This window comes from Podarcis cretensis, assembly GCF_951804945.1.
Source record: "Podarcis cretensis genome assembly, chromosome: 11".
NCBI lineage: Eukaryota > Metazoa > Chordata > Lepidosauria > Squamata > Lacertidae > Podarcis > Podarcis cretensis.
Genome location: NC_137180.1, coordinates 14,733,981 through 14,758,965, shown reverse-complemented (window position 1 = coordinate 14,758,965; position 24,985 = coordinate 14,733,981). Strand labels below are relative to the sequence as shown.

The following is a 24,985-nucleotide window of genomic DNA, read 5'->3' as shown; positions in this document are numbered from 1 at the left end:
CCATTGTGCCAGAAGTGGTTCAGTCATGCTGGCCACATAACCCGGAAAGCTGTCTGTGGACAAATGCCGGCTCCCTCAGCCTGAAAACGAGAGGAGCGTTGCAACCCCATAGTCACCTTTGACTGGACTTAACTGTCCAGGGGTCTTTTACCTTTACATTTTTACCAGTGTTGAAGGAAGAGTTGTCTTAGTAATAGCTATGTAGTGGTTTGGAAAATGCATATTATGCTGCTTGGAAGTATGTGTCATTGCTGTTGAACAGTTCTGTTTGCAAAACATGTTCTGTTTAGCCACCTTAAGCCCTCCAGGTGATTTAGCTTACAGCTCCCATCAGCCTCAGCTAGCGTGGCCAATGGCCAAAGATGATGAGAGTTATAGTCCAACAGTGACTGGAGGGTACTATGCCTAATAAAAAAGGTAAAGGGACCCCCAACCATTAGGTCCAGTCGTGACCGTCTCTGGGTTGCAGCGCTCATCTCACTTTATTGTCCGAGGGAGCCGGCCGAGGGAAGCATGACTAAGCTGCTTCTGGTGAACCAGAGCAGCGCACAGAAACGCCATTTACCTTCCCGCCGGAGCAGTACTTATTTATCTACTTGCTCTTTGAGGTGCTTTTGAACTGCTAGGTTGGCAGGAGCTGGGACCGAGCAACGGGAGCTCACCCTGTTGTGGGGATTCAAACCGCCAACCTTCTGATCGGCAAGCCCTAAGCCACCTGTGTCCCACTATGTCTAATACTCCTGCTTTATTGTGAGTAGGTGAATCTGCAAAGAATTGCAGCTCTTTCGTTCGTTCGTTCGTTCGTTTCAAGGAGAGGAAAATATGAAGAGAATGACTCATTCGGTCTAACCAATCATAGGATGCCTTTATCAATGTGGAGTTCTTGGAAGGAGTACATGATAAAGTATAAATGCAGTTTAAACACCTCAAAAAGCGAAATAAAAGTCGGCTGAAGTGCAGAGATTGCCTGAGAATTGCTATTAAAAAACTGTATACCTTCAGTCAGAAACCGGTTAACTGGAGTGTTAATAAAAGAGATGAGCTAAATCGCTCGTTACAGATGAAGCAGAGTTCATGGATTACAGCAAATGTAGGTTAGGTAAGTGTTTAGTTTAATTAGAGAAAAAATGTTTTAAGGCAGAGAAATCGGAAGTTAATGGGGGGGGGGGAGTCCTAGGTATTGCAAGGTATGAGGGAGTCCTCCCTAGGAATATTTTGGGGGTTGTTAGAGTATGTGTGAGATAACAGAATCTTGACATAGTGTGAATGATAAAAACAAATGCATACTTTGTGTTCAATGGCTGTAAATGAGAGTGGTGGATTTACCAAGGATCAGTTATCTCTCTTGTTAATTAACTGCCATCTTCTGAAACAAAACAAAAAAACACCTCCCTTCCCTTCACAACATTTACACACCATTTGACTGTAATAAAGCACCAAAGCAGTTCACCAAAAGAGCAAAACAATCAAATTATTGGTAAAGAACAATTGAAACAACTATTAAAGGTAAAGGTAAAGGTACCCCTGCCCGTACGGGCCAGTCTTGACAGACTCTGGGGTTGTGCGCCCATCTCACTTAAGAGGCCAGGGGCCAGCGCTGTCCGGAGACACTTCCGGGTCACGTGGCCAGCGTGACATCGCTGCTCTGGCCAGAGTCAGAGCCAGAGCCAGAGCCGCACACGGAAACGCCGTTTACCTTCCCGCTGGTAAGTGGTCCCTATTTATCTACTTGCACCCGGAGGTGCTTTCGAACTGCTAGGTTGGCAGGCGCTGGGACCGAGCAGCGGGAGCGCACCCCGCCGCAGGGATTCGAACCGCGACCTTTCGATCGGCAAGCCCTAGGCGCTGAGGCTTTAACCCACAGCGCCACCTGAAACAACTATTATGAAACATTAAATGATAATACAATCATTTATAATTGAAGAATTACCATACATCATCGGAGAAGACTTGCTTCTGTGTCTGAAAGAAAGCTTCATTTTTGCAGAACCACAAGCCTTATTCTACCATTGTTAGTATCCATCCAAGTTTGTCTTTAATTCTGACATTTTCAGAATTACTCATACCACTGTTTGAAAAACTTCCTGAATCACACATACTTGGATGAAAACACCCATTTGTCCTTGCATACAGTTCATCTCCTTTAACAAACAGACCCCTTTGTTAAAAGATACAGCCCATTTATCTAAGCTCTAGCTGAGCTAATATAGCTGTTATTTCTTCCTGGAGAATAAATTTGGTAGGAAACAGCTATGAGTGGGCTTATCTCATGCAATCAGGTTGTTGTCCCTAGAAAGGTGGTGACAGTGGGAACCTTTGTAAGGTCCTGATCCATTAAACACTCTGCAGTCGACTTGTTGAGGTATGAGACTGCTTTGCTAGCAGTTGAAATGTTTGCCAAGACCTTTTAAAGGACATGTAAAATTTCAAAGCTTTTGTGGTGTCAGCTTTGAATAATAGGACACTCTGCTAAGGCTCTCACTTGCCCCAAATATGTGGGGAATGCTTGCCCCAACTACGCTACTCCTGTTTGAACATGTACAGAATCTGTGATAGGAATTGAGCAGAGAGCCTTGTTTTGAGAAGAAGTGCTCAGTTTTTCGGAGAAGTGCTCCTACTCATGAATGATAGGATATGGCAGCACCTAACACTAAAGCTTTCCCCACAAGCCTTGATTAAACTGTCTTTTATGAATTGCTGCTTGTGGACAGGATCAGGCCGAGAGTATCTACGAGCTGTGAGTTGCTGCACTGCATAAACCAAGAGGGTCACTCAGGATTTCTTTTAGTGTTGTAGGGGATGCTGAGATGAAAATCTCTCATCATGCTCACTTACCCACAATGCAGCATTTCTGATTCAGCATCCTTTGTGACATTAAACAGGACCTGTAGGTGGACCTCTCTGACTGTGCGCTCCTTCACTCATGTCCTAAAAGTTGCTGTTTTAAATCAACTAGGTTCCATCCACAGTTGGGCCAGTACTGGATAAGGAAGAAGGATCCACTCTATGTTCAGTGGTGCTGGGTTGGGTCCTGGCTAAGTTAGTTGCGCTTAGCTCCTATCAAAATCACCAGGCCGTAAATTAAGCCTGTTGAAGGAAAGTGATAAATTGGTTAATTCTCCATGAGTCAGCAGAGACGACTCATTCCCCACAAGGCAGCTGCAGACATCTTGTAACTGCCTTATCGGTATTGCTGGGCAGACTTGGCGCATGAGGCTAGGTAGATAAGGCGCTCAGGCTACAGCATTTATTGTGGTAGGACATTGGGAGACTCTGTGAGACTGTGGGGAACAGAAAAAGGAAGAGGAAGAATTGGGATTCTGGACAAGACTGAAGAGTTGCAGGACTTTGAAAGCAGCTGAATTTAGGACTTGGCAGCAAGGACTTTGAAACAAGGAACCCTCTCTGGGCTCAGAGAGAGAAGACTGCTTGTAGCATCTGTAAATAGTGTGTGTATGCATAATGGTGTTTATTAGTGTCTGCCTAGTAAAGACAACTCTGCTAAATGGCTGTTTTATGCAGTGAGCTTGACTGAACTCCCATGGTAAAGGTAAAGGGACCCCTGACCATTAGGTCCAGTCGTGGCTGACTCTGGGGTTGCGGTGCTCATCTCGCTTTATTAGCCGAGGGAGCCGGCGTACAGCTTCCGGGTCATGTGGCCAGCATGACTATGCCACTTCTGACGAAACCAGAGCAGTGCACAGAAATGCTGTTTACCTTCCCGCCGGAGTGGTACCTATTTATCTACTTGCACTTTGACGTGCTTTCGAACTGCTAGGTTGGCAGTAACGGGAGCTCATCCTGTCGCAGGGATTCGAACCACCATCCTTCTGATCAACAAGTCCTAGGCTCTGTGGTTTAACCCACAACACCACCTGCATCCCCAACTCCCAAGGTACATACACCCAAACCCAAACTCTCTGCTATCTAGATTATTTTGGCAAAATATTTCGTAAGTCACAACCTGCTTCTTTTCAGTCTCATCAGATGCACGAGATGTGTAAGATGACAGGGAAGGTATCTTCTGATTCTGTACATACTATAGCGTTGGTTGTTGAGCGGTGGGTCAAGACCCACTTGGTCACAGTCTAATCCAGGCTTCCTCAAACTCGGCCCTCCAGATGTTTTGAGACTACAGTTCTCATCATCCCTGACCACTGGTCCTGCTCGCTAGGGATCATGGGAGTTGTAGGCCAAAAACATCTGGAGGACCAAGTTTGAGGAAGCCTGGCCTAATCCAAGGTAGGTCACAACAGGAACACTACTTTGATACAAATGATTTAGGTAAAAAGGGAAGCCTGCTTAGATCTTGTCAGCTTGTCTTTTAGGATGTTCTCTTCAAGTAGCAAACTGTGTTTCCTGAACTTAAATACTGAAATCACTGACAGAGCTGTTCATATGGGTAGTTTTGCAGAGATTACAGTGTGTCAGTGCAAAGTTCCTATTTCCAGTTCTCTAAATCACTTTCTGCTGCTGCAGCATACCACAAACTGGCAAATTGTTGCAACCCTAAGGGAATCTGTGACTTCCCACATAGTTTGTACCACCTCTGGAGCATAACACCCTTGCTGGCATATTAAATGGTGCATTTATTGCATATTTATAAAGTAGTGTTTATTTTACGTGTTTATAATCTGGATCTTAGTGTTTATCCTCCATTATAGACACCAACATTTTTTGGGGTGGGGCTTAGGGGTGACTTGAGTGAAATGTTGTAAACAGTTGTCATTGCCGATACAGATACAACTCCACTGAGCTTAGGAACTATGTTGCTTCTGGAAGCTTAAATTGCTTTCACTTTTGAAGGAACAAGGAAGTACTGCAGTTAGGAAGATAAGGAAGGATCATTATCCAAAGAGTCCTTTTGTGGCAAGGGCACAAGAGCTGGAGGTTCAAGAGTAACCACAGGATTAAGCAGGTTGTTTAACTGCAGAAAGAACAAAGCTCAAGCTACATGCCATTTTTAATGTGTTGTGCATTTGCACGTGTGTGTTTGAAAAGCATCACAGAGGACTCCTGGAGTCGCTCGGTGGTAGAGCATATGTTTTGTATGCAAAAATAAAAATGCCTGGTTCAATCTCTAGCATCTTCAAGTAGGTCTGGTAAAAGATTCCTGCCTGCAACCCTGGAGAGCTGATGCCTGTCCGTGTAAACAATAATGAGCTAGATCAGGGGTCAGCAAACTTTTTCAGCAGGGGGCCAGTCCACTGTCCCTCAGACCTGGGCGGGGACGGACTATATTTTGGGAAAAACCAAAAGAACAAATTCCTATGCCCCACAAATAACCCAGAGATGCATTTTAAATAAAAGCACACATTCTACTCATGTGAAAGCATGCTGATTCCCGGACCATCCGCGTGAGGGATTTAGAAGGCACTTGGGCTGGATCTGGCCCCCGGGCCTTAGTTTGCCTACCCATGAGCTAGATGGTAAAGGTAATGGACCCCTGGGTGGTAAAGTCCAGCCAAAGGCGACTGGGGTTGCAGTGCTCATCTTGCTTTCAGGCCGAGGGAGCTGGCGTTTGTCCGCAGACAGGTTTCCAGGTCATGTGGCCAGCATGACTAAACCGCTTCTGGCGCAACAGAACACCGTGATGGAAATCAGAGCGCACGGAAATGCCGTTTACCTTCCCGCCGCAGCGGTATCTATTTATCTACTTGCACTGGTGTGCTAGGTTGGCAGGAGGTGGGAGAGAGCAACGGGAGCTCACCCCGTCACGGGGATTTGAACTGCTGACCTTCTCATTGGCAAGCCCAAGAGGCTCAGTGGTGTAGACCACAGTGCCACCCACCTCCCATGTCCCAGATGGACCAATGGTATGACTATGGTTGGACTAGATGACCCTCAGGGTCCCTTCCAACTCTACAATTCTATGACTTAGGCAAGAGTAGGCCACTTTCCTATATATTCATGTGATTGGGAGTGCTATGATTGGTGGAGGAGGCATCCTGAACTCCTCCCCTCCTACACTGTGGTCCTGATCAGTATTCCCATTTCCTGAAACCACTGTTTGTGCTCAGAAGAAAGCTGCCAGCAGTTCAAGGCTCCCCCTCTCCCCCTCCCCAGCTTTAATCCTCACATTCCTGTGCGGCAAATTAGATTGAAAGTTACCCACAGAGTTTCATAGCCAAGCGGGGTTTCCCCTAGGTCTCTTAAGACCATTCACAATCCACTATGTCATGCTGGCTCCAGGACTGAGCTGGATAGCTGACTTGAGTATATTGTGCTGATATGTCAGATATAAGTACTTGGACTTGCTGTAAAGTCACATAGAGGAACTTTACTTCCAAGTAATGCTGTTTCAGTGAAGATGGCAACTTTATGACAACAATTCCTTCCTGTTTTTGGTATCATTTTCATTACGTTTTTCTGTTTTACCTTGTAGAATATTAATTTACACAACCTTAAAATATCAGTGACTTCCTTTCTTCTCTTTCCATGGTTCATTTTGTATAACATAAATCCCTGCATATTTTACATAAACTAAACCATTCAGTATTCCATTACTATATCAATCAAAACTTATTTACACTGTTGAATTTATCTTAATGCTGCCAACATTTCCGAGTGTACACAATCCCCCCCCCAATATTTTCAATAAGCATTTTCCAATCTTTAAACCTATGTTCTTTTTGTTTTCTTATTCTATGTGTTAAGTCTGCAAGCTGCACATATTCCATCAGTAGAAATTGCCATTCTTCTTTAGTATAACAATTCCTAGGTCTCCTACTTATATTCTCCCATGGAGAGTCACTTTTATCAATAATAGACAATGTGAAAACCCATCCCTTTACCACTCCTCTAAAGAACTGTGATTGGATTAAAAGAAGGTAGTTAAATTAATCTAGACTGAGAAAAGCTTAGCCACTTTATCTTAATCCCTTTCAGGGTGGTTAGAGTGACAAAGGAGTAGACTGAGAACTGCAGCCAGGGGATGAGAGGCAGAAAGGTATCTATTCCTGTGACTTATCATGCAAGATGTGAGTGGAATCAGGGTCTCTGTGCGCACTAGTAAAGGTGCAGATACTGGTATTTTCACTACTGTGAGTACCAAAGCTTCCTGGAATGGAATGGTTGGAATGAAACTGAAACAGGGCTGTCAGGAAAGTAGGCATCTGATTAACATAATCCACTTTGAGTGGTCTCAAATATGCACTCCAAGGGTGCTGCCAAATGGCTTCTTCCTGCTGCAATGGAGGGATGTTTGCTACCATCCAGCCTCAGGCTTGCCGGAAGACCCTTTATGTTTTATGTTGCTAAGTGCTGTGCTGCATCTGCAACAAGCAGGAATCTCTTCCCCAAATGGGATGGAATAGAAGGCCTTCCACATGGGCTCATAGGGACGCTGGTGACGCTGTGGGTTAAACCACAGAGCCTAGGGCTTGCCATTCACAAGGTCGGCGGTTCGAATCCCTGTGATGGGGTGAGCTCCCGTTGCTCGGTCCCAGCTCCTGCCAACCTAGCAGTTCGAAAGCACGTCAAAGTGCAAGTAGATAAATAGATACTGCTCTGGCAGGAAGGTAAACGGCATTTCCTTGCGCTGCTCTGGTTCTCCAGAAGCGGTTTAGTCATTCTGGCTACATGACCCAGAAGCTGTACACGCTCCCTCGGCCAGTAAAGCGAGATGAGCTCTGCAACCCCAGAGTTGTTCGCGACTTGACCTAATGGTCAGTGGTCCCTTTACCTTTACGTTTACATGGGCTCATGCAGACCTGGCAATGGGAAAGAACAGTCTGTGCTGCTTATTTTGGTTATTGTTTTTAATTTCCATTTGCAGGAGGGTTTTTTTCTCCTTCAAATTACACACCCACCCACACAAATAAGTGACAGGTGTCATTTGCGGATATTGTTGTGTATTCAGTAGCTTTGACTTTATTTGTTAGGTAATATTCTTCACCAGAGCATCCCAAAGTGGGTTATGCAATAGTAAAACAAGGTCATGATTAAAGTCAAAATGGCTATAAAATTGCCATTTGTCACAAGCAATGTGAAATCACTAACATGCAGGGTGAACAACTAATCAAACATTGTCCATGATTTGCATAAGAAGGTACTCAAGGTGCCAATCCGTTAACCACTGACAGATGATAACCACCTCTGCTCAGAAATTGCTCATATTGCACTAAACCGTTAGCAATAACAAAGTGTTCTCCGTGTGCATGTGTGTGTGTGTTCTACAAACAGTTTTCATGAATAGAACTGACATAAAGGGGGTGCTCCACAATAGGTTTATGCAAGATTCTGTGGCCTGGTTACTCTGATGCTGGACACATCCTAGAATATCTTCAACCTGTGAGTAAGAGATTCCCTCCCCCTCTTCTTTTTACCTTTCTCCTCCTGTGATGGAACTCCTCTTTGGGGACTTCCCTGGCTTTTTCCTGTCCCATGTAGGACCAGTCTGGAAAGTTAGCCTTGGTGAAGACTTGACGTTTTCATCCCCCCAAAAAGCTTTTGATTTGAGTTTCCATTGAAATGAGGCTGTATTTTAATGTTTTAATGTTGTATTTTAATCTTGTTTTTAAGTTGTATTTCAATCAATTTGTTTTTATATCGGGTGTTAGCCGCCCTGAGCCCTGTTGTAGTTGTTGTTGTTGTTGTTGTTGTTGTTGTTGTTGTTATTATTATTATTATTATTAGCTGTAGGCAAGGTCTGTTCTTCACCATGAGTCCCAGTTTAGCCAAACCTTTGCTTAGCTCAGGGTAGAAACAAAAAGGACTGGGGTGGATCAAAGTGCACCTCTCCAGCAACACACATGTACATGTGACCCCCTTAAGCCATAGTTTCTATTGTTTGTGTGATTCCAGGAAGCCACAAAACCAAGCCATTGTGTTTCATGCATGTTGTATCAGAACTGGCCAAGGATCTGTGTTTCAAACACTTTCAGACTAAACTGCTTGGCATAGGGGTCTTTCCTTCTTTTGAATATTTCTGGGTGTAATGGCCAGACAACTGCAAGAACCAAATAACCAAAGACTATGTTTTTAACAATATGCTGCTTAATAATTGTGTGTGTGTGTGTGCTGATTTTCTTAGGCCCGTTGAGTAACTGCTCTCTTTGAACAACTGTAAAGTGATTCTAATTAGGGATGAAAACTAGATGTTCATATGCATCTGTGTAGTCTGTTTTGATTTCCCCCTTGTATGTGCTCACAAAGAGTCAAAGCAGCTATGAATACATTACGTCTCCTTATTTCTGCATGCTACAGATGTCATCCTAAAAGGCAATGTTTCTGAAATGAGCACATTTTCTCCTGCGCCAGCTGTAGCCTTGGAGACTCTGGACAACCTTTATTTGCCATCAAGCTCAGTAATGCACTGCTATTTTATTTTATTTTTTAAAAAATTCAAATGATTGTGCATGTTACACATATGCACGGTTGTCTTTTCCGTGTAACTGGTGCAAATTCTGCCTTCCATTTCAGATTCAGAAGGTTTGTATGCATGCAATTTCTCTTTCCGGATTTGCTTTTCGCCAGAGACCTTACCCCTTCAGGGGTTTACCAGTACTACTATGCTATACAGCTGGCTCGGATTCAGTTTACATCACAGTGATCCAAATGTGAGGCTAGCAATGCATGCACAATTCCAGCTGTTAAAACTACCCGATGCAGGAATGGCCCATAGTCTTACCAACCGAAAATGGTAAAAGGCACGCCTAGCGACTGAGGGGTTCACAAATTAAGAGAGGCAGGTAGCCTTGGAGGTGTTTGCTGACGTTGACAATTTGCAAGAATTATGTTTAAACTCTTAACTCATATCTAATTCTTGTTTTGATACTGCATGTTCTTGCTGACCCCCATCCTGCTGATATAGAAAGGTAAAATAAAGCCATACTGACAGTCCATAATTTAACTGAGTGTACAACACAGCATGGTTTAAAATATATAAAAAATACTGTACTTGTTTTGCAGTGAATGTAGTTGTGAGCTACCAGAATTCAGCCTTCATTTTTATTTACAGCATCTCATTTGCATGCCCCTCCCTCTTTTTCTTTCTGCTGTCCCTGCCAATAAAGACCTTGATGGAAAATCTCCATAAATCAATTTAGTGCTGAGACAATTTAGTGCTGAGACAAACATGCATTAGTGTTGGAAAGGATCTAGCCAGCGTGCATTTTAGCCCAACTCTCTGCATGGAAGATGATACGTTCTGTACCTAAAGGCACTCTCAGCAAATGCCAGTTCAGCCATGAAAACTTCTGTGGCAGAAACAGAGAGCATCGTAATGTGAAAATTAGGATTTTAGTTTTCACTTTTAGTATTTTGCCCACCAGAAAAAGCTCTCTATAAAAAGCAATCTATGTATATGTCATCTGAGCTGGTGACTTCATGTCTAAAAAACATAAGATTTGCTCACATTTTCTCAGTACAATTGATAGCTATCATCACTTGAACATTATGTTTTTTCTTTCTTTTTATAATTTTTTATTGGTTTTACATAAATTTTTACACAATAACTGTAACCATTCCAAAACATAAAAAAATAAAAAGGTTCTTTCGAATCTACAGACCTCCTCCCCTCCCTCCATGGGTTCCATTTACAAAGATTTTATCTTTTTCTTTTTTTCTGCATCTTTTACCGTTATCCATCTGTTACATAATCATAGTAACCAAAATTCATTTCACATTACAAGTGTCATTGTCTCCCTGCCAATGATTTTAACTGTCTACGGTGGCCTTTTAAGTACAGTATGTTAAAAAGTTACAGTGGTACCTCGGGTTACATATGCTTCAGGTTACAGACTCCGCTAACCCAGAAATAGTGCTTCAGGTTAAGAACTTTGCTTCAGGATAAGAACAGAAATCGTGCTCCGGTGGCGCAGCGGCAGCGGGAGGCCGAATTAGCTAAAGTGGTGCTTCAGGTTAAGAACAGTTTCAGGTTAAGAACAGACCTCCGGAATGAATTAAGTACTTAACCCAAGGTACCACTGTATTCCAATCTTTTAGGAATACTTGATCTTCCTGGTTTCTGATCTTTCCCATCTGCCTCACCATATTCCATCAGCTTGGTCTGCCATTCCTCTCTGGTCCGCAGTTCTCCTTCCTTCCATCTTTGGGCTAGAAGCATTCTTGCTGCCGTCGTTGATACATAATCAGTCTTTTATTTTCTTTTGGTAGTTCCTCAGAACATTGTTTTTTTCAAACCTAGCCCTGATGTTTGTTGATTTTGTCCTATTCTCTGTGGATATAGGAGTATAGGCTTCCAATATCCTTGCTTCTAGTACCCTTTTGAAGTATTTGAAAAATTTTGAAATACATATAGTTAATGAGTGTGAACTGGGAGCCATATGGTTTGAGACTGAAACTTAACCTAGTGAATTTCTTGGCTCTGATCATGCTCAGGATTTGGTGCCCTCTTAGGGACAGGTCAGAATAGAGATGTGAAAGAATAGCACCTTATGTTTGGCACGGGTGGCACTGTGATCTAAACCACCGAGCCTCTTGGGCTCCCTTATCGCTCCCTAGCATCCCACTGCCAGAGGATTGCCTCCTTCCATTCACCACTTTGCCTCCTGCAAGTGGAAGAAACCTGGGCAGTGTTGAATGTTACTTCCCTTGCCAGGTGTGTCCCACTGGAAATAGAAAAGGGCTTTCCCCTTGGCCTGCCTTTATGTCCATTCAGTTGCCAAGTGCTTTTGTAACATCATAATAAACCCACAGCCAATGGCAACAGCTGAGGAGGCATCATCTTCATTGCTTTGAGCCTCACAATGGCAGGTGGACTTATCAGTGATTGTGTGCTTGTTTATTTGGGACATGGGTGTTGCTGTGGTCTAAAGCACTGAGCCTCTTGGACTTGCTGATCAGAAGGTCAGTGGTTCAAATCCCTGCAACGGGGTGAGCTCATGTTGCTCTGTCCCAGCTCCTGCCAACCTGGCACTTCAAAAGCACGCTAGTGCAAGTAGATAAATAGATACCACTGCAGTGGGAAGGTTAATGGTGTTTCCGTGGGCTCTGGCACTCGTCGAGGTTCTCCGTGCGCCAGTAGCGGTTTAGTCATGCTGGTCACATGACCTGGAAAACTGTCTGTGGACAAATGCTGGCTCCCTTGGCCTGAAAGCGAGATGAGTGCTGCAACCCCAGAGTCGCCTTTGACTGGACTTAACCGTCCAGGGATCCTTTACCTTTACCTTTTACTTTATGTTTGGCAGACCTGGTATGAACAGGAATGCCCTCCTAATCTTGCCTGGTCAACAAAGTAAAAAGGTAAAGGTAAAGGTACCCCTGCCCGTACGGGCCAGTCTTGACAGACTCTGGGGTTGTGCGCCCATCTCACTCAAGAGGCCGGGGGCCAGCGCTGTCCGGAGACACTTCCGGGTCACGTGGCCAGCGTGACAAAGCTGCATCTGGCGAGCCAGCGCAGCACACGGAAACACGGTTTACCTTCCCACCAGTAAGTGGTCCCTATTTATCTACTTGCACCCGGGGGTGCTTTTCGAACTGCTAGGTTGGCAGGCGCTGGGACCGAGCAGCGGGAGCGCACCCCGCCGCGGGGATTCAAACCCCCGACCTTTTGATCGGCAAGCCCTAGGCGCTGAGGCTTTTACCCACAGCGCCACCCGCATCCCTGGTCAACAAAGTAGTGCTTTCTGTATACCATTCTGCATCTCTTTAACTTGCAACTGAGCATGACACAAGCTCAGCCCTGTATTTGGGTAAAGCCATTGGGACTTCAATCCTGTGCTGAAGTTTCCAACCACACTTCCCACCATCTCTCTCCTCTTGTAACTCTACAGCTGTGGTCTTGCAAGTGCTGATTCATTCTGCCAACTTGTTTTTCTGCAGCACTTCTTCAGAGTAGCCTCTGCAATGAAGAAGAATCATTTCCATTTACTAGACATAGCCGCCTGTGCTGGGTGTTTGGAGGTGCAAGAGAGCCTGATTATGAAACCAGGCAATCAGAAATCTATCTGTTTGCTTTTAACCCTCCAAATGGTTAGGCTAAATAGCAAGAACAGATGGGGAAGCAAATTCATCATGGTACTGTGCTCAGCAAAGCATGACAGGGCATTTAACCTCAAATAGATTTGATCTGGTTTCATGGCGTTCTTTCATGAATTTCTAAACAGCATTTGAAGTACCTCTCTGGTAATGAGCCTCTGAAGAGCAGTACATTGGAATTATGATATGCAAATATCTTTTGTTTCCACAATAGAAACAGACTTATTAATATTCATATATAATACAAACTAACTTTGACAAAAGGTCCGGTGCTTTATGACCCTCAGTTAATTGAGTGAATTATTTTTGACAGTAATTATTTCTCCTGCTGCCCCTACTGGAATTAGTAGTGTTTATGGCATCCAGTCTACCTTTAATTTAGAAGTAGACTAATTTTCTGCTTCTTGCTTTTCTGGCATGGGAGAAACAATTCACTAGTCAATATGAGGATGAAGGCCATTGTTCTCATCAAAATTTAAAGGGGAATTGTTCCATTGGAAAAATACTTATATGTTGAAACGAGTTAGATGTTTGCAATGGACAAAATGTCTAGGTTATTCTAGATTAGAGCTTTTATTGTATCGTAGAACATGATCGTCCATCTAGAATATTTCTTTATTCCTGCAATATGCTACATTTCTGTCATTTTTGAGTACCATCTTGGGGGCGGGGACAGCAACCCTTTTTGTAAGCTTCTTTGTAACAACAGGCACCTGTGATTGGCAATTATGTTTGAGTCTCCTTTTATGAATACTGCTTGAGCATTTATTTCCCCTAGCTTTTAATGTGGCACACTAAGATTAAATTGAATGTGTATAGTTTGCTTGAACTTCAAGGAGGTGGTGGCTGAGGAATTATGCCCATGTTTTAAATTCAATTAAGACCACTAAGAGTACTACAGTGGTACCTCGGGTTACATACGCTTCAGGTTACAGACTCCGCTAACCCAGAAATAGTGCTTCAGGTTAAGAACTTTGCTTCAGGATGAGAACAGAAATCACGCTCTGGCGGCGTGGCAGCAGCAGGAGGCCCCATTAGATAAAGTGGTGCTTCAGGTTAAGAACAGTTTCAGGTTAAGTACGGACCTCCAGAATGAATTAAGTACTTAACCCGAGGTACCACTGTATTTTCATTCAATCCAGAATCCCCACCCCCCAAAACATGACTTCATATATAAGGCTATAGATTTTGGTTAGATTTTCCCTACAGCCCAAATAGCCAGATGTGCCTCCATTCACCTGCTGACGTTCTTATCTTTTCCTTTCTTAAAGTCTCTAGCCCTCATTGTTAGGCAATATGAGAGGCATAGCTGTCAACGTTTCCCATTTTTTAAGGGAAATTCCCTTATTCCCAATAGGATTCCTCGCAAGAAAAGGGAAAAGTTGACAGCTATGATGAGAGGAAATATGTGAGCACATTTCCTAAAATGAATGTGTGAAGTAGACCCTAATTCCACCTAAGGGTTGAAATAAAATTTGCATGTAAATGCGTCTTTCATTATCTGTGTTCATGTGTCTAAGTCCAAGATGCAAATACAATAGTGTTTACAAAGACCATTGGGTTTTAGTTGCATACTTCTATACGCTGCTGTAATGCTGAATGCGGGTGGTGCTGTGGTCTAAACCACAGAGTCTAGGGCTTGCCGATCAGAAGGTTGGTGGTTCGAATCCCCGCGATGGGATGAGCTCCCATTGCTCAGTCCCTGCTCCTGCCCACCTAGCAGTTCGAAAGCATATCAAAGTGCAAGTAGATAAATAGGTACCACTCTGGCGGGAAGGTAAATGGCGTTTCTGTGCACTGCTCTGGTTTGCCAGAAGCGGCTTAGTCATGCTGGCCACATGACCTGGAAGCTGTACGCCGGCTCCCTCAGCCAATAAAGCGAGATGAGCGTGAAACCCCAGTGTCGTCCGTGACTGGACCTAATGGTCAGGGGTCCCTTTACCTTTATCTTTAAGGCTTTGTACTTAACCACATAGTTTGACACACAGTGGGACTTAACTTTCACGTAAATTGGTTCAGTGTAAGGACACACAGTTGTCCAAGGGGCCAGGAAAACTAACTTACACTATTAAGGGGTAAGGTTTAAAGCAAAACAAATTAAATTTTCAGGGAGTTTCAGAGGTGTGAATGCAATTAGATTTGTTAATGTAGAAAGTCCATTTATTTCAGCTCTGTTTAATGGTAGTTGTTTGGACAGCTAATTGATTTTTTTTAAGGCCCATTAGATTGCTAATAACTTGCAACATCTGCAACACAATCCACGGGGGTGTTTATTTACAACCATCTTTGCACATGTTTTTAGCAGGACTGTTGCACCTACTAATCAATCATTCATTCATTATTTATAGGGTTCAATATTTTACCTTTCTTGCCAAAAGAAAGTGATAAAATAAATTGCCTGCACAGTTACCTACATTTAGTACCCTATGCATATATAACAAGGTGGTTTTTATTTTATTTTTAAACTGTAATTCTGTTATTGTAGCACATTCTTTTTATAATTATTGGAAGCATGTCAAACTTCACCGTTAGGTTTCTTCCTACTCTACCTGCAAGTAGGTAGAAAAACTTTGTCATAGTATCTTGATTCCCTTGGGTGTGTCGTAAATGGTGCTCATAATGAAACAGAAATTTCTCAGAGGTTTTCTGGTTTTGGTGTACTGCTAAATAATATTCATTGGTCCTTCAGGCACATCTCTGTGTCACTCTTCTTCCAACCAAAGTTTGTTTTTGTTACTGACACAGCCAAATATTAAATACTTATGTATGGTAGAAGCACAGATAATCTTTATGCCAATAGCTGTTCTGAAAACCAATGATGATGATATAATAATAATAATAATAATAATAATAATAATAATAATAATGTACCCTGCCCATCTGGCAGGGCTTCCCCAGCCACTCTGGGCAGCTTCCAACAAGATATTAAAATACAGTAATGCATCAAACATTAAAAGCTTCCCTAAACAGGGCTGCCTTCAGATGTCTTCCAAAAGTCTGGTAGTTGTTGTTCTCTTTGACATCTGGTGGGATTGCTGCTACAGGTCACCTTTGAAGGAAGGCACTGTGGACTGTGGCCTGTCATTTGTTGCTGCAGCATTTAAGTTCATCTTGTTAGTGCTTCTACAATGCCAAATCGCAACATATTTAAAAACTAGTAGCCTAGATCGAACACAATTGTTTAAGTGAGCTGAATTTTAACGGTAGACGTGGTCTTCTTGAACTTTGCCAAAAATGCTCAACAACTTTGGTTTCTGGACTTTCACTTTTTGAAATATGGCAACCCTATTCTTCAAGAAGTTCTTTGTTGAAGTTCTCAATTTATCCTGGTTTAAAATGACAGAGAAACTTCCATCATCAGTGTTTTTCTCTAATTATGAGGTGAGGAAATTGTCTTCTAATCTTCTAAGGGTCATTTCCTTAGTTTCAGTTAGCTTTTATAATGACACTTCAGATAATAATATTTGAAAGGTTTAGAAGCTGTCACACCTAACTGGATACTTGCTTTGAACCAACTATAGCCAAAGGTGACCCTCTTATTGTCCGTAACGGTTCTGCGTTAATACAGCTACAAGATGCAGTCATTTGTTCCAGTAAAAAAATATAGTCCCGTCAAGCATTTAAGATTATATCAGCAAGACAATGAACCATTGTTACGCGGTACTAAATGAATTAATATGAGATCTATGTTTTCACAGCTGAGTATTCTACCAATCTATGCTGCTTTGCCATCACCCTGTTTTTCCTACTCTTCTGCCCGCTTTCTCAAAATTTGCCCCATGCAGTTGCCTCTGATACTTGTTACTACATTTGAAAGTTTGCTGGTGTTACTGCAGACTAGTTAAAATGTTCAGTTCCTGGTAGAAAACATGATTCTACTTCCTTTTGATTGTGTTTTGACACAAAGCAAAAATTTGCAGGGAATTCAATTAAACCAACCAGTACTCTTGTGAAAGTGCGTGATTTTGTTACCCAGGACTGAATTCCCAGATCATTCCATTTCATTGTCTCCTGTTACATTCCACAAATGACTTTTTTTTGACGCAGTGTTTTCGCACGTATACCATTTTGCCAACTATTTTGCCTTGTTGGGTGAAGAACACTGCAGTCTTCAGGCCTCCAAATCCCAAAATGTGGCTTGAAAAGTTTGTGTGTGTGTTTTTTAAAAAAAATAAAAATAATAATCATATGCCTAATCTGATTATTTAGAGTTAAAGCCATTTTTAAAAAGTTACAGGATTCCAAATAAATGGTCTTGAAGAGCGTTTTGCTTTCTTGAAACAACTTCTGGCAGACACATGTGACTTGTGGAACTTGGGCTGTATTCCCTGCATGACTCTTCATATGTAAATAGTCATGATTGAGTGGCTGGGATTGTTCAAGTGGGAGGGGACAGCAAGGGCTCTATTCTCTCTGTGTTTGTGCACTGAAAAAAAGATAATGAAGGCCTTTGTACCCCCTCCAAAGACCTGCATTTCAGCAGGAATTGGCTGTGCAGCTGCAACCCTGGCAACAAGACCTGGCAGAAAAGAATTAGGGCAGTCTTCCAAAATGCAAGGCAGAGCGAGAGAGAGATTTGGAGATGCATGAAATGCCAAGCTTCTGCGATAAGCAAGAGAAGCACCTTCCTGAGGCATAAGGGTGCATTTTTGTTTTCTTTCTTTGTTTTGAAACAGCTAAATAGCAGCTTCCAGACTGCTGCTGTTACGTGTGTAATCTATTTATTATATACGGTGAGCTGGAGCCTCAGAACCTGTATGACTGCATGAAAAGGATTTGCATGCATGCGAAAGTTTTAAAAACCTAAGCCAGTTTCAGATTCCCCCTTTCTCACCCTCCATTTCACTAGGTAGCCTAAAACATCCATGTATTATTTTGTGTGTGTGTGTCAGGGCCAGATTTAGGTTTGATGAGGCCCTAAGCTATTGAAAGTAATGGGGCCCTTTATATGTCCAGCTGTACTTTGTCAACAACAAATTGTTGCTGTTTTTTGTGTTGAATATATGCTATATGGTAATTTATGGACCTAATAGGTATCTAAAGCACATGCAGAATGTAGGCATCCTATATATAGAAATGAGCAAACCAGTGATATTTTAGGGACCAGGCTAGCAGGCAGGGCCCATTACTTACATCATAAACGTAAAGGGACCCCTGACCATTAGGTCCAGTTGTGGCCGACTCTGGGGTTGCGGTGCTCATCTCGCTTTATTGGCTAAGGGAGCCGGCGTACAGCTTCCGGGTCATGTGGCCAGCATGACTAAGCCGCTTCTGGCGAACCAGAGCAGTGCACGGAAACGCCGTTTACCTTCCCGCCAGAGCAGTACCTATTTATCTACTTGCACTTTGACGTGCTTTCGAACTGCTAGGTTGGCAGGAGCTGGGACCGAGCAACGGGAGCTCATCCCGTCCCAGGGATTCGAACCACCGACCACTGATCGGCAAGTCCTAGGCTCTGTGGTTTAACCCACAGCGCCACCTCATAGGAGCCTACAAAACACGGTTGCTGTATGTAGGTTTTATTTTATTTGTTTTTTATCTTATATTTTGGAAGTGTTACATCCAGGTTTTTTCCCTTTAATTTTTTGGGGGGCCCAAAGCTATAGCTTGTTCATCTTATACGTAAATCCAGCACTGGTGTGTGTGTGTGTGTGTGTGTGTGTGTGTGAGAGAGAGAGAGAGAGAGAGAGAGAGATATGCACTGATTAAAAAACACAACAACTCTCACTCTTGATACTTTAAAACCTCGATGTAATACTTTTAATTTCTCTTTCTATCCCATCTGTCTGTTGATGCAACTTTTAGAAGGTTAGGGGTAGATGGTGTAAACTCTTGCTGATGAGCAGTACCTATTGTTGCATAATCCTTTGACGGCATTAACTCAAAATCTTTCATTGGGAATAAGATATGTGTGTCTTCAGCCGTGTGATTTGCTGTTTGCGTAAGCACGGGTTTAATAAGGATAACAGTGCTGATGTGAATACAATAGGCTTCATTAATTACCCAGCTGTTTAATGTGATTCCATGAGCAGAGTTGCACTACTGGCTTGGCAGGAATAAGAGTTTGGGTGAACTAGCTCCTGATTGTTCATGAAAGGGTAGAATGAATCTCTAAGGTAAAGGTAAAGGTACCCCTGCCCGTACGGGCAGTCTTGACAGACTCTGGGGTTGTGCGCCCATCTCACTTAAGAGGCCAGGGGCCAGCGCTGTCCGAAGACACTTCCGGGTCACGTGGCCAGCGTGACATCACTGCTCTGGCCAGAGCCAGAGCCAGAGCCAGAGCCGCACACGGAAACGCCGTTTACCTTCCCGCTGGTAAGCGGTCCCTATTTATCTACTTGCACCCGGAGGTGCTTTCGAACTGCTAGGTTGGCAGGCGCTGGGACCGAGCAGCGGGAGCGCACCCCGCCGCAGGGATTCGAACCGCCGACCTTTCGATCGGCAAGGCCTAGGCGCTGATGCTTTAACCCACAGCGCCACCTGCGTCCCTGAATGAATCTCTAGAGCACAAGAAAATGACTTTACCCATCCTAGTGACAAACGGAGTTATGAATCTGGCTATGCATTGCAAAGCAATGTTGAAAGCATACTTCACCTCTGTATATTAAACTGTGAAGAACTTTCAGAAATTTGGGTTACCTTTTTGGTTTCTCTTGTCGTCGTTCCCGGCAAAACCAATAGTAAACATCAGTGGAGGTCTGTCTTTTTCTGAATAGTAAAAATAAAATAAAAATCCAGTGCAAAGTAGGTTAAGTGCTGGGGTTTTTGCCTGTTGGCCGTAATAAGTTGGTGGCAATGATAGATACTGTCAGTCCTCTTTACAGATAGGTAGCCGTGTTGGTCTGCCGTAGTTAAAATAAAATAAAATAAAATCCTTCCAGTAGCACCTTAGAGACCAACTAAGTTAGTTATTGGTATGAGCTTTCATGTGCATGAAGAAGTGTGCATGCACACGAAAGCTCATACCAATAACTAACTTAGTTGGTCTCTAAGGTGCTACTGGAAGGAATTTTTATTATTATTATTTATTTTGTTTTGTTTTGTCAGTCCTCTTGTTCTTCTCCATACTTTTAATAGGAATGCTTTCATGCACATCCACACAAAAAGCAGCAAGGCTGTGGGGAAGGGACAGAGGGCCTGGCTTAGAGGCAGAGCACATGCTGCAAAGGTCCAAAACTCAATTCCTGGCATCTGTAGGTAGGACTGGGAAGACAGGCCCTTGCCCGAAAGCTTGTAGGGCTGCTGCCAGTCTGGGTCAACAGTACTAGGGTGGATGGACCAATGATCAGACTCAGTGCAAGGTATCTATCTTCCTGTGTACTGTGCAATCAGAGCATTTTTGCAAGACCTCGTGGAACTCATAGGATTGGGGCAAGTTTCCTCTGTTCAGGTCTAGAAATGGATTTTAATGCAAACATAGGGAGTGCAAAAGCAATTTAATGCCCCAAGATGCAACTTCCAGGCTTAAATGATCATCATGATACTGTCTAGAGCTGTCATTCCCAACATGGGGCACACAGGGGGGAAATTTGATTTTTAAGGGGGGCAATTTGAGAATGAGTTATAAACAGTGAATGGCCTTTTAGGCCTCCTCCATGTGAATGGGAGTTCATTTTTTGAATAATAAGAATTATATGCCAAGAATTGATGCTTTTGAATTATGGTGCTAGAGGAGACTCTTGAGAGTCCCATGGACTGCAAGAAGATCAAACCTATCCATTCTTAAGGAAATCAGCCCTGAGTGCTCACTGGAAGGACAGATCCTGAAGCTGAGGCTCCAATACTTTGGCCATCTCATGAGAAGAGAAGACTCCCTGGAAAAGACCCTGATGTTGGGAAAGATGGAGGGCACAAGGAGAAGGGGACGACAGAGGACGAGATGGTTGGACAGTGTTCTCGAAGCTACCAGCATGAGTTTGACCAAGCTGTGGGTGGCAGTGGAAGACAGGAGTGCCTGGCGTGCCCATGGGGTCATGAAGAGTCAGACATGACTAAACAACAACAACGACAAGGTGGGGCATGGCCAAAAAATGGTTGGGAACCACTGAGCTAGATGGTTATTATATAAGGCCATGATCCATAGGGCGTCCATGAGAAGCAAAAATGCCACTCATGCAGATATAAACATAGCCTTGTACGATTGACTGAGGCTTCGGTCGGCAAAGGAGCTTGTCGAGATGCAGCTTAATTTCCCCCCTGCAAGCAACAGAGTTTGGAACCTGCTTTTGCTTATAGAAAGACTCCTGCCTAAAACCTTGTTCAGTTATTCTTGGTCAGTTTCAACAGCCCTGTGCTTCATGGATCGTTGATCTGATCTTGTACAGTGGTACCTCCGGTTAAGTTCTTAATTCGTTCCGGAGGTCTGTACTTAACCTGAAACTGTTCTTAACCTGAAGCACCACTTTAGCTAATGGGGCCTCCTGCTGCTGCCGTGCCGCCAGAGCACAATTTCTGTTCTCATCCTGAAGCAAAGTGCTTAACCTGAAGCACTATTTCTGGGTTAGCAGAGTCTGTAACCTGAAGCGTATGTAACCCGAGGTACCACTGTATAAGACAGCATTTCTCTTTCCTTTAGCTTAGTTGGTGTACCTGTGTGCAGTGCTGATAAATAGCAGCCCATGTCTTTTACACGTCAGTTGCAGATGTACTAAGTCTGATTCTTGGAGTTTTTGACGGGGGCCCTTCAGCCAATGTCTGCCTACAGCGTCATCCTGTTTCCCTTTTATCTCTTGTCAACCCACACCAGGCCGGGGCTCTTGCAGAAGCCCACTTGAACTGTACAGTCTGCAAAAGGGAATGTGTGCTTTGAGTCCACGATAAGAGACCTGCCTTTGAATGGCATCTATTCAGCTTCCTTTATAGATCTCTTTATCTTAAAGAAGCTGTTATCTGAACACGCTCCTGCAGCCTTCCATATGCATAGCATTCTAACTAGTACAGCTCCCCTTTCAGCAGCTGTAATGTGATTTCACATGTAATGGAGGCAAGGCAAGACACAGCCTTCCCACAAGGGTATAGTTGTGCTACTGTTGCTGTTCACACTATGTAAAACCTGATTAAAATGTTTGCTTTCATGCAGATTGGACAGAGCTGCTATAAGTGAGCCAACAGTAGTTATTTATTGAATTTATATACCACCCTATTTGGGACGCAGGTGGCGCTGTGGTCTAAACCACTGAACCTAGGGCTTGCCGATTGGAAGGTCGGTGGTTCGAATCCCTGTGACGGGGTGAGCTCCCATTGCTTGGTCCCAGCTCCTGCCAACCTAGCAGTTCAAAAGCACGTCAAAGTGCAAGTAGATAAATAGGTACCACTCCAGCAGGAAGGTAAATGGCGTTTCCGTGTGCTGCTCTGGTTTCGCCAGAAGCGGCTTAGTCATGCTGGCCACATGACCTGGAAAAACTTCTCTTCGGACAAACGCCGGCTCCCTCGGCCGGTAAAGTGAGATGAGCGCCGCAACCCCAGAGTCAGGGGTCCTTTACCTTTTTTACTGCCCTATACCCGGAGGTCTCAGGGCAGTTCACAGAATAAAATCAAGACATAAAACCAAAAAATACATAATAAAAATAAAACCGACAACCCAATAACTCCCTGCCACCCCCCCCCATTTTTAAAGGGCATAGAATGTCAATCAAATCAACCTGGTTGATTTTGCATCCTTAAAAAGGAACGTTTTTGCCTGGCGGCTAAAAGTGTATCATGAAGGTGCCAGGCGAACTTCTCTGGGGAGAGTATTCCACAGATGGGGAGCCACTGCAGAGAAGGCCCTTTTTTGTGTTGTCACCCTCCTGACCTCTTGAGGAGGAGGCACATAAAGAAGGGCCTCAGAAGATGATCTCAGGGACTGGGTAGGTTCATATGGAAAGAGGCGGTCCTTGAGGTACTGTGGTCCTGAGAACAGTTCTCCCTAGAAAAAGCGTAATGCCATAGAATCATAGAATTGTACAGTTGGAAGGGACACTAAGGAAGAATATGCAGCTGTCCTATACAGGGATCGAACCTGCAAACTTGGCACTATCATCACCATCCTCTAGCCAACTGAGCTATCCAGATACATATTGAAAAGTTGCATGCAGTGTCATTGAGTCAAATACTTATCCGTGGTTTGACGCTTTAGCCTTGAAATCATATACATTTAACATCCCGTTATTATGGATCTCGTTTAGCTGCTGTTGTTTGCTTCGCTATAGCAGCAAATCCCTGAACAGTTCTGCTATGGTAACTCTGAAACCATATATAGGTGAGAGCAGGGTTTTTCCCCCAGCTGGAATTCACTGGAACTCTGTTTCGGCACCTCTCAGGTGGGCGCCGTTGCCATTATAAGAGAACACAGGAGGCATTCATGGTGAATTCTGGCACTTCTTTTTCTATCAAAAAAAGCACTGGGTTGAGAGCAGATTGAGCTGGGGAGTGTGTCGTGGGCTTTTATTTGATCCTAGCAAGTTGATTGATTGATTGGTTTATTACGGCCATTGGCCCATATCTAAAAACAATACATCAAAATTTATCCATAAACAATACAATTTAAACAGTTCCAAGTTAAAACACCCCTATAAAACCAATTTTACTTCAATTAAGTAAACTATACACAATAAGCTCCCTCTATGTTGATCCTAGCAAGCTTTTAGCCACTGGGATTCCACACTGTAGACACCCACTGTCCTTTGTTTTCTTTATGACCTGGAAATAATAATAATAATAATAATAATAATAATAATAATAATAATAATAATTAATAATAATAATAATTTATTTAGACCCCCCCTCCCCGGGCAGGGCTGGGCTCAGGGCAGCTAACACCAAATATAAATTACAATAAAACGTAATAGGGAACCCACCCCCCCAAAACACAACAGTTAATTAAAATGTGGCTTAAAATACAGCTTAAAATATAGCCTCATTTTAGTAGTAGCCCATAGATCAAGACCATAAAGGGAGGAAACATCAGATATTCACCTGGGCCAGCTATCCATGCTGGTCCTACATGGGCCAGCAAAAAAAGTCAAGGGAAAATTTATATACCAAATCTCATATAAGGGGTCAGAGTGATTCTAAGCCAAAGACCAGGCAGAACAGCTCCATCTTGCAGGCCCTGTGGAAAGATGTCAAATTCCGCAGGGCCCTGGTCTTTTGTGACACAGCATTCCACCAAATCAGGGCCAGTGCTGAAAAGGCCCTGGCCCTAGTTGAGATCAATCTAACCTCCTCGAGGTTCGGGACCTCCAAAGTGTTGTTATTTATGGACCTTAAGGTCCATAAATGGACCTCTTCAGAGTGATGCTGCCCATATATCTGAATACATATTATGGACAGCTCAAACTGAAAAGCTTAAACTTCAGCTGACCACTCTTGTTGAAGGTTGTCTGAGTGCCTGGCTAAGAGGATTTCTCTCTCTCCTTTTATTTATAAAATTGTTGACATCATCGTAGCATTTTACTAAAACACCTGCGTGCTGCTGCTTCTGCTTCATGTAGGCAAGGAATAATTTTGCCGGAAGCCATGCTAACAGGTGCTGATCTCACTGAGATCAGATTACTTTATATCTGTTCAGCTATAATCAGGGGCATTATAGCCCTAATGGATGTATTGAGTGATTGGTACCCAGATATATATATGCTGACTAAGCACCAGGACCTATACTTGGAATGTTATATTTAATATATTAGCTCAACTTGAGGCACAGGATGAAAGTTATAATACGAGCTGCTTGGTTAACAAGCAAATTGTGGAGTTACAGTAGAGGCAATAAAAATGTCATGTTTAAATCTTCTTTACTGCCCTCATACATGCACACACAGCAGATTTACAATCGTACTGTGCCCTTCCCCGCCGGAGAATGGCTTGTGGTGTATGGTGCTGAATTCTTATATGTAATGTCAGCCAATTCTCAAAGCAATACTTATCTCATGTCCTCCAGAACTGGGAAACAGTAGGAACATTGTTGGGTCCTCTATCCAGGTCCACAGCATGGTGAGATACTACCTTTGTTTTCAACATGAGGTAAGCGAATGAAGTGTTATTCTCCTTAGATGTAGATCTAGTT

The 24,985-nt window shown here is 43.3% G+C and overlaps 1 protein-coding gene across 6 annotated transcripts in view; it reads left to right on the top strand.

Moving 5' to 3' along the window:
• Positions 1 to 24,985, top strand: part of CDC42SE2 (CDC42 small effector 2) — a 100,001-nt gene that overhangs the window by 17,406 nt on the left and 57,610 nt on the right. Inside the window, exon 1 of one of the 6 annotated variants that reach the window (XM_079995897.1) lies at positions 8,184 to 8,292. The exons of 3 other annotated variants lie outside the window; for them this stretch is intronic. The gene's annotated coding sequence lies outside the window, so the exon portion shown is untranslated. Of the gene's footprint in view, positions 1 to 8,183; positions 8,297 to 24,921; positions 24,943 to 24,985 lie in introns of those variants that run through there. 2 more of the 6 variants (XM_079995899.1, XM_079995901.1) reach the window with 2 other exon arrangements.